The sequence below is a fragment of the Pipra filicauda genome, unplaced genomic scaffold (genome assembly GCF_003945595.2).
Source record: "Pipra filicauda isolate LSUMZ 115617 unplaced genomic scaffold, ASM394559v2 scaffold90_size2875636_pilon, whole genome shotgun sequence".
Taxonomy (NCBI): domain Eukaryota; kingdom Metazoa; phylum Chordata; class Aves; order Passeriformes; family Pipridae; genus Pipra; species Pipra filicauda.
Window position 1 is genome coordinate 700,963 of NW_024105098.1, and position 7,953 is coordinate 708,915.

Sequence of the window (7,953 nt, forward strand, 5' to 3'; positions counted from 1 at the left end):
CTGCGGAACCCTGTGCCCGCCTTGCCGGTGCTCAGAGCAGCCCTGCAGGCCCAGTGCATCGCGGTCAACATCAGGCTTCAGCTCAGCTTCCATCAGGCTCCAGCTTTCGAGGTGCGGACACCCCCCCAGCGCCTCTCGCCCGGGCCGAGCCCCCGGCCCCGCCCCGCAGGTAGAGCCCGGCCCGCCCCGCAGGCCCGCCCTGCCCGGGGCGCGGTTTCCTGCCGCCGGGTGCGGGGCAATCGCCCCGGAGAGAGGAGAGAAGCGTTGCTTTGGACCCCAAATCCGCCGTGCGGTGCGGTGCGGGAGCGGCGGGGGCGGCCCGTGCGGTCCCGCAGCCTGGCCGGCCCGGGGCTCGGTCCGTTCCGCCACGCCGAGCTGCCCGGCGGGCTCAGCCCCGCTGCAGGGACAGGGCAGGGACTGGCCGTACCCTCCCACCTGCCCCCGCTCCTCTCCATCTCCCGCAAATCCCGGAGCGGGGATTCCGGGCACGTTGGCTGTCTGAATGGCGTGCCCTTCCCGGGACACGTTTCCGGGCTTCTCGGGCCGGGAGCAGGAGCTTGTAATGATTGTGGCTGGAAGGCTCGGCTCTCCTAGCAGGACAGCGTGGTTCAGCCGTTCCAGGGTTCCCTGCAAACTGATCCTGCCCTTGGTCAGAGTAGGGAAGGGATTGGGGGAGTGGGGGAGGCTCCGTGGCAGCAGGGCCCCCTGTGGCAAGGGAGCCCGAGCCGAGCATGGAAACCGCTTCTGGGGAGGGGAGGGAGCATGCCATGGGGCTCATGGCTGGGCCTTCCACCTCCTGCAGCTCAGGCTTACCCTTTTATACAACCCAGATGAGGTTTCTGGATCTCCCCAGGGTTTTTTCCAGTTCTCCGTGTGCCTCCTTCAGTCCCCTGTGACTGAGGAGCAGACCTGAAGGTAGGGGTCTGTCCCTCACGACCATCTATCCTTCCGCCAGCTGACTGAAGGAGCTCTGTCCCTGGAGAGCACAAGGCTCAGAGCTCTCACCTGCAGAGCATCTCTGAGCGCCTGCAGTTCGAGCCATGGAGATGAACAGTAGCCAGCACTGGGCTTCTCAGTACTGGAAGGCTGGGGGTGCTCAGGGCTGGGAAGCCTCAGCCAGATTTTAAAAGCCTGACAATGGATGACAGGCTCTGAGTCTCCTTACCTGAGCCCTGCACTCCAGGTTTCACCTGACCTGAGCAGGGGATACTCAGTCCCCCACACTAGTGGTTGTCCCAACCAGGTCTGAGTGTGCAGCTTGGTCTTTACCCTCTTCTGTCATGTGGGAAAGACAAGCTGGCTGGTGCCCCAGAGAGGGAACAAAAGTGACAGACTCCCTGCTGCCAAAGTGGGGCTTCTGTGGGCTTCACCCTTCCCATCAGAGTGGTCTGGGCTTATCCTGAAGGATGCTGAACCCGAGCCAGGCAAGAAAGATGGCTTGCACTGATATGGGAAAAAAGGCAGAGAGATGCAGGCCACCACTTTTCTGTAGGTGGTGGGTGGCAGTTCACTGCTGGCAGGGTTGCCCTAGGAGCATCATTTTGTCATGGGTGGAGTCCCTGCTGTGGCAGCAGCCAGGACATTCCTTCTGTCAGTGCCTGGCTGGGATGCTGGAGGAGGCCATGGGGATCATGCAGAAGCTGGACTGAGAGCAGCCATGGCACTATAGGAAGATAAGGCTGGTCAGGGCAGGGAGACGTGTATGTCCCCCCAGATGTCTTGGTGCCAGTAGGGTAACCATACCCTCTTGGCAACGGTGCTGGCTGACCCCACAGTGTGACCCTGTTCCCATCACTGCTAGAGTTCTGATGCCAGGAGGAGTGAGTGTGATGTAATCTCGGCTCATCACTGCCTTTGGCACTTGCACTTTACATGCCACAATCAAGAGGTTGGTGGTGCAAAATGCTGCCTTCTGCCCCTTCCTGCAGGCCAGCGCTTTTCCCCTTTGTCCTTTCCCCATCCCCCTTCCTCCTTTCCTCTCCACCTTTTCCTTCCTCCTTCTTCCTTCCTCTTTTTCCCCCTTCCCCTTCTTCAGCCTTCCTCTTTCTCCTTTCCCCTTCCTCTACCTCTTCCTCTCCTCTTCCCATTCCTTCCTCTCCCCTGCAGGTAAGGGGCCAGAGGCAGACCCTGGAGGAGCAACTTCCTGGCTGCTGCCAGGCACAGTCAGAGAAGGAAGAGTGATGCTAGGTGGTGGCACATCTGGAGACACAACTGGCAGCCAGGAGAGGTGGGAGCAGCTGGAGGTTCTGCCAGAACTCTGGGCAGGAGGGAGCAGAGCTGGCATGGGGAGGGAATGATGCAGATCAGGTGGTGGGGGACAGCAGTAACTCCGTCCTGCATGGATGGGTGGGTGAGCCCTGGCTGGAGCCATGCCACATGGAGTGAGCTACAGAGCAGGCATGGCACACAGCTGGATGGTCAGGACAGTGCCAGGACCCTCAACTCCACCATCAGCCCAAATTGAGCAAGACGGTGGGGAAAAAATTCCTAGCGAGAAGGTCGGTGAGGCCATGGAATACATGGCTGGAGCGTGCAGTGCCCTGCCTGGAGGAGTCACCAGAGGCTGGCTGCAAGTGCCCTGGTACTGGCAGAGAGTCCGGGCTGAATGAGCTAATTGCTCCTTTTCCATCTCGGCATTTTATGGTTCTATGAATTTTTTCTGTTAGAAACAGGACAGAGAAAACAACCCAAAAATAAGAGCAAGGGCAAGCAAGAGAGAGGAGAAAACCCGTGGGCATGGGAGCACTAGGCGTTGCAGGGGTGGGCGAGGGGCTGCAGCGAGCCTCCAGTGTCCCTCACCCAGCTCACCTCTCTGTGGAACACTGATGCACCCTGGACCCTGCAAGATGCCATTGTCACCTAGCAGAAAGACACTGGGGGGCTGAGCTGGTGGGCTGAGGAACTGACAGAGGACAGGGACACCGGGACGCAGAGGGTAGGTGATGCTCTGCCCCTACACACCGGCTCCACACCAACGTCAGCACTTCTGCACCCCAAAAGCCCCCCAGAGTGGCATGGCCCCCAGCAAAATGGCTGGGATGGGGAGGGGGGACAAAGGCAGGGAAGGCAGAGAGGAAGAGAGAGTAATTTAACATGACAGGCTGTTTATTTTGGCAAAAAGGGTCTCTTTTCAACAGATTTCAAAGCTTGGCCCCAGGGCTGGGGGGAACCACACAGAGGGGTGGGAGGTGAGGGGTGCGAGGCGGGGGGGGGGGGGTCAATGGGGCACCCAGACTGAGAGGAATGGAGAAGAATCCCCCATCTGTTTGTCCCTGGGGCACTGCTCCAGTTGTGCTTGCGTGCTCCTGTGGGGTGTCCCCCTGCAGGGTGCCCCCCTGGGCGTCCGCGCACTCCTGCACACACGTGCTTGCCTGCATGCACCAGCACACGTTCGCACGCTCCCCCTGCCCCTGCTCCTTCCTTCAGGCCAGGGCTCAGCTGGAGTCTTGGCTTCCCCCAGTGACATTTCAAAAGAGGCTGTTTATTAAAAAAAAAAAAAAAAAAAAAAAAAAGGGGGAAAAAATTGCTAGGAAAGAAATAATTATTATAATCACATTAAGAGCTTTGGCTGTAAAAACCCTGCGAGGGCGCAGGGAAGGAGCCGGGGCTGCTCTCGGCAGGGAGTGCAGGGGGCGGTTTTCCTGCCTTGTGCGCTTTTATTTTCCAGTCCAGGTCCAACAACTTCTCCCCTCCTCCCCTTTTCCTCTTCTTTATCCTGGGAAATGAAAACAATTTATTTAATGATGGATCGTTCCTTTCTCTGGTCACTGACCTTCTGTGTGAATTTCTGCTGAGCTCGGCGGAAAACACGAGGCTGGGTTGTGGATCACATCTGTGGGTGGGGGAGGGGGGGAGCTCACCCTCATCCTTCCCAAAATCCACAGCAACTGTTCTGGGGAGCAGATCGGGGCTGGCCCAGAAGGCCCCCACCACAGTGGGAATTGTTGCTGCAGGCTCTGTCCCTGGAGGCTGGGGGCTTTGGGGGCAGATATGGGGGCTGGTGCAGCCCCCAGAGCCCTTCCACCCCATCCCCTTCTCTCCTGGAGCACCCTCAGTGGTTCCCAGCATCCACTGCCCTCTCCCTCACCTGGGCTGGGGTGCAGTACCGAAGTGGGAGTGAGGAACAAAGGAGTGGCCTCCATCCTGCCAACAGTCTTTGCTGCCCAGTGAGGCTTTCCTTGCTCAAGGTGTCTGCCGAAAGTGGTTTTTGGACCTGATCAGAGATGAGACCAGGGAGGCATGTGGGGCTGCATGGGTCTCCCAGCTCTGGCCAGCAATGTATCCCCTGTAGCAGGCAGTCTGGCTTCTGGCCAACCCACTGCTTGACTGGGTTCTGCTCCCTGGGGAGGGGAATGCTGGAGCAGTGAGGGAAAGGGACAGGATCACAGCAACCTTTGGTTCAGGGGGCTGTCAACACCTAGCATGCATTGCCCCAGGCATGGGTGCAGCTCTTTGTCCCTGCAGTCCCTGGTCCCTGGTCCCTGCCGGTCCTACTCAATCCCCTGCTCAACCCCCAGCTGACCTGTGGAGCTGGAATGGAGCAATCCAGCATCCAGCCCCCTCCCCTATGGCCCTTCATCTGCCATGGCCTGTTGCTCAAAGCATGGTTCTTGTAAAAATGCGTAAATATTTATACAAGAATAATTTAAAAAACATGGTCTGTCAAATAATCAAAGCAGCAGAACATCCGAGGAGCTTTCAGCTGGATTGGGAAACCCGGTGTTGCTTTCCGATGCCCCGCTGCAATGCTGGAGGTGCTCATGGCCAGCCCCAGCCCTGTGGGGGGCTGGACTCGCCGACACAAGTTCACAAGAACTTTGAAGTCTTCATTAACGTGGTCCCATGGTAACGGGTGGCTTTCGCTTGCATCAACCCAGCTGCCTGCTGCAGGAGTCAGAGCCAGGGATGGCACCTCACCAAGCACTGGTTTCAGCCTCATGTCCTGGTTTCAGCACTGTCCCCTGCACTAGGACTGCATCAGGAGCAGGAGATATCCCTGGATGAAGTGTTTTGTCCTGACCTGCATGGTGAGGCCAGTGTTGGAAGGATGGCAGCTGAGCTGGTAGGGTGACCCCTGGTGCTATGGGGTGACTGGGGTACTCCCCTATAGCACCCTCCGGAGGTGGCAGCACCCTCAGCATTTCAAAAGCTTGGCTTTGCAGTGCTGGGGTGAGAGCCTTGGACCAGGGAATTCCCCCTGGGGAATAGGATTTGTGTCCATCTCAATGGTCCCACCTCCCTGTTTACACTGGTATCAGCAGATGCCAGCAGAGCCACAGCTGTGTCCTGTCCTGGTGGCACCATGTCCAACCAGCACCACCGAGCAGCCCTGAACTGGTGCTCCCCAGGGGAACAGCACCTGGAGCCTCCCAGTCCCATGTCCTTCTGCTCGCTCTGGGGCTCCTCTGGCTGGGGCAAGTTAAGAGACACAACTGCCACCCAGTGATGTCCCTGCCACAGTAGCTTAGATGACACATGGCCACCAGATGCCTAGGCCGTGTGGTTCGGGAGGGGTCCCAGGGTGGCAGGGGAAGGCGAAGGGATGGGAGAGGGGCAGGGGTACCCCCTGTTCCCACAGCCTTGTAGAGCAGAAGCAGGCATTGTGGGGGCTCAGGCAGTGCACAGGGAGCGGGAGCTGGGTGTTGCAGTAACCTCCATCCTCCTGGCTGCTCTCCAGCCCCTTCCCACCACCCACATCTGTGTGTGCAATCTGTGTTGCTGCATTCTTTGAGCCTGGGCCAAATAAAAGGTTCAAACACTTTCATTAAATGTCAGCTCCCCTCAAACTCTCACACACCTCCCTGGGCTACCTGGCTGCCTCTCCCACCCTGGGTAGGGGGTTCTTGGGACCAGTTCTCCCCATGGGAGGTGATGCTTGTGCAGCACATGTGTTCAGCATCCACAGGGAACACTCTCTGGGTTTGGCCCAACTAGCTGGAAAGGAGGGAAGAGCCAAATCCAAACCATGTGCTGACCTGCAGCCCCCTCCGTCCTAAAGCATCCATGCTGAATGCACTCTGGATCATTAATAGCTCCCCAGGTCCCTTCCACACGTCCTGTCCCCCAAGCAGAGAGTCTGGCTGGAATGGAGGGTGGGTAGTGTTGTGCGCTCTTTCACACTGATTTTCTAGGACTGCCTTTTGTGAGAGGCAGTGGGCAACCACAGACCTGTGAGAGGCAGCTGGGAGGAACCCGGGTCAACTGCCTGTGTATTTGGGGCAACCCTGAAACTGTGATGCCAAGTAGAGACAGGCTTGGGGTCACCAGAAGGATCTCTGCCTCTGTCCCTCGCTTCTGGAGGCAGCATCCACCTCTCCCTCTGGCACAGCTTTGCAATGGGGAGCTGGTCCCATAGCATGCCTGGTGCCAACTGGCCTTCTCAACCCCCTTGTTGGGTGCTTCTGGAGTCTGGGAGGGAGCACCAAGTCCAAGCACTCTGGGACCTATGATGGGGTGATTGACTGAGGAGCATTCCCGGCTGCGGGTGCCAGGGAAGCTGGAATGAGCATCTAGATGCCCCTGGGACCTGCACAGTCCTCTCCACAGCCTAACAGCCCCCTTGGGATGGGTGTGGTGGGTCCTGGCCCTGTTTTGAGGGCCATCAAGGAGCTGGACACCACAAAGGTGATGGCAGGTGGAGGAAAAGGGCATCTGTTTCTGGAGAGGGAGCGGGTGGTGGAGGACAGAGTTTGGCCAGGTGGTGTGGGGAAAGGGCTGCTTTCCCCCATGCTCCCCCCAGCATTTTCAACACAGAGCCCAGCTTCACACCAGCTCCAGCTTTGGGCCCAGAGGAAATGTCTGCATCTGGGGCCCACAGCTGTTCTCCCTGCTCAGTTTACTGCTTCCAATTTAATGTCCTGGGGAGTTGGGCTGGGATGACACGGGGGGAGCTTTGTCATGCTTTTCTGTGAGAAGCGTGCCTGGAAGAAAATCCTCCCCTCACGCTTGTGATGGCTGCCCTTCCCCTCTCACAGGGGAAAACCCACCGTGAGAAGCCTAGGTTGGCCCCTGTGGGGATGCTCATGGCAGAGGGGCAGGTTGGTGCCACAATGTCCCTGTGTTCCTTGGAAGCTGAGCTTGCAGCAGGGCCTGTCATGGCACAGCAGAGCCAGGATATAGAACTTCTGGGATCGTGGGGCTCACTCTCACAGGTGCAAGGTGGCAGATGGTGACAGCCAGAAGATGATCCCCCCTAGTCACTCCCCAAAAGAGTTGGGTCTCGGTTGCAACCTCAAGCCACAGATGGGCTGCGTGGGGAGGATGGCAGTGCCCCTGCTGCCTCCCCCCACGGCATCCCCTGGGGCCGGGGCCAGGGCAGGGGTGTGCAGCCTAATGCCTTCCAGAAGATCAGCGGGGAATGGCCAGGGAGGGTAATTCATATCAAACCCATAAAACCTTTATTAGTGTCCCAGGGGAGAAATCCGGATGTGGCCGTTTATTTATTTTGGAATTCAATTTTTTTTTTTTTCTCTTTTCCTTTTAACGTTTTCTTCCTAGAGATTTTTAAAGGGACAGGGTCACCTCTCTGGGTTCGGCAATGAGGCTTAGCCAGGGCTGCCTGCCTTAGGGGTATTTGGTCCTGAAGCACTGGTGACAGCTGTGGTGCACTGGTTTCCCGGGGGTCAGGCTGGTCTTGGAATCCAGCGTTGGGGCCACTCTGAGGGGGAGCAGGTCCTGGAGCTGCCAGGGGTGCCATGCTGCCCCAGAGCCCCAGAGTGTGCCCCTGGGTGCTGCATCCCTGCTTCCCACTTTTTGCCCTCCACCCTTCACCCCATGCCTTCATGTCCTTAACTACAGAGAGATGATGATCCCCATGCCAGCAGTGCGTGGGTGAGGATTTTGGGAGCACCCTTGTGCCGATGGCAGAGCACGGCCCCCAGTGAGGCAGACTTTCCATGGCACTGTCCATGGCTGGTCCTCACCCAGTCCTGATGTTGTTCACTCTTTACATAA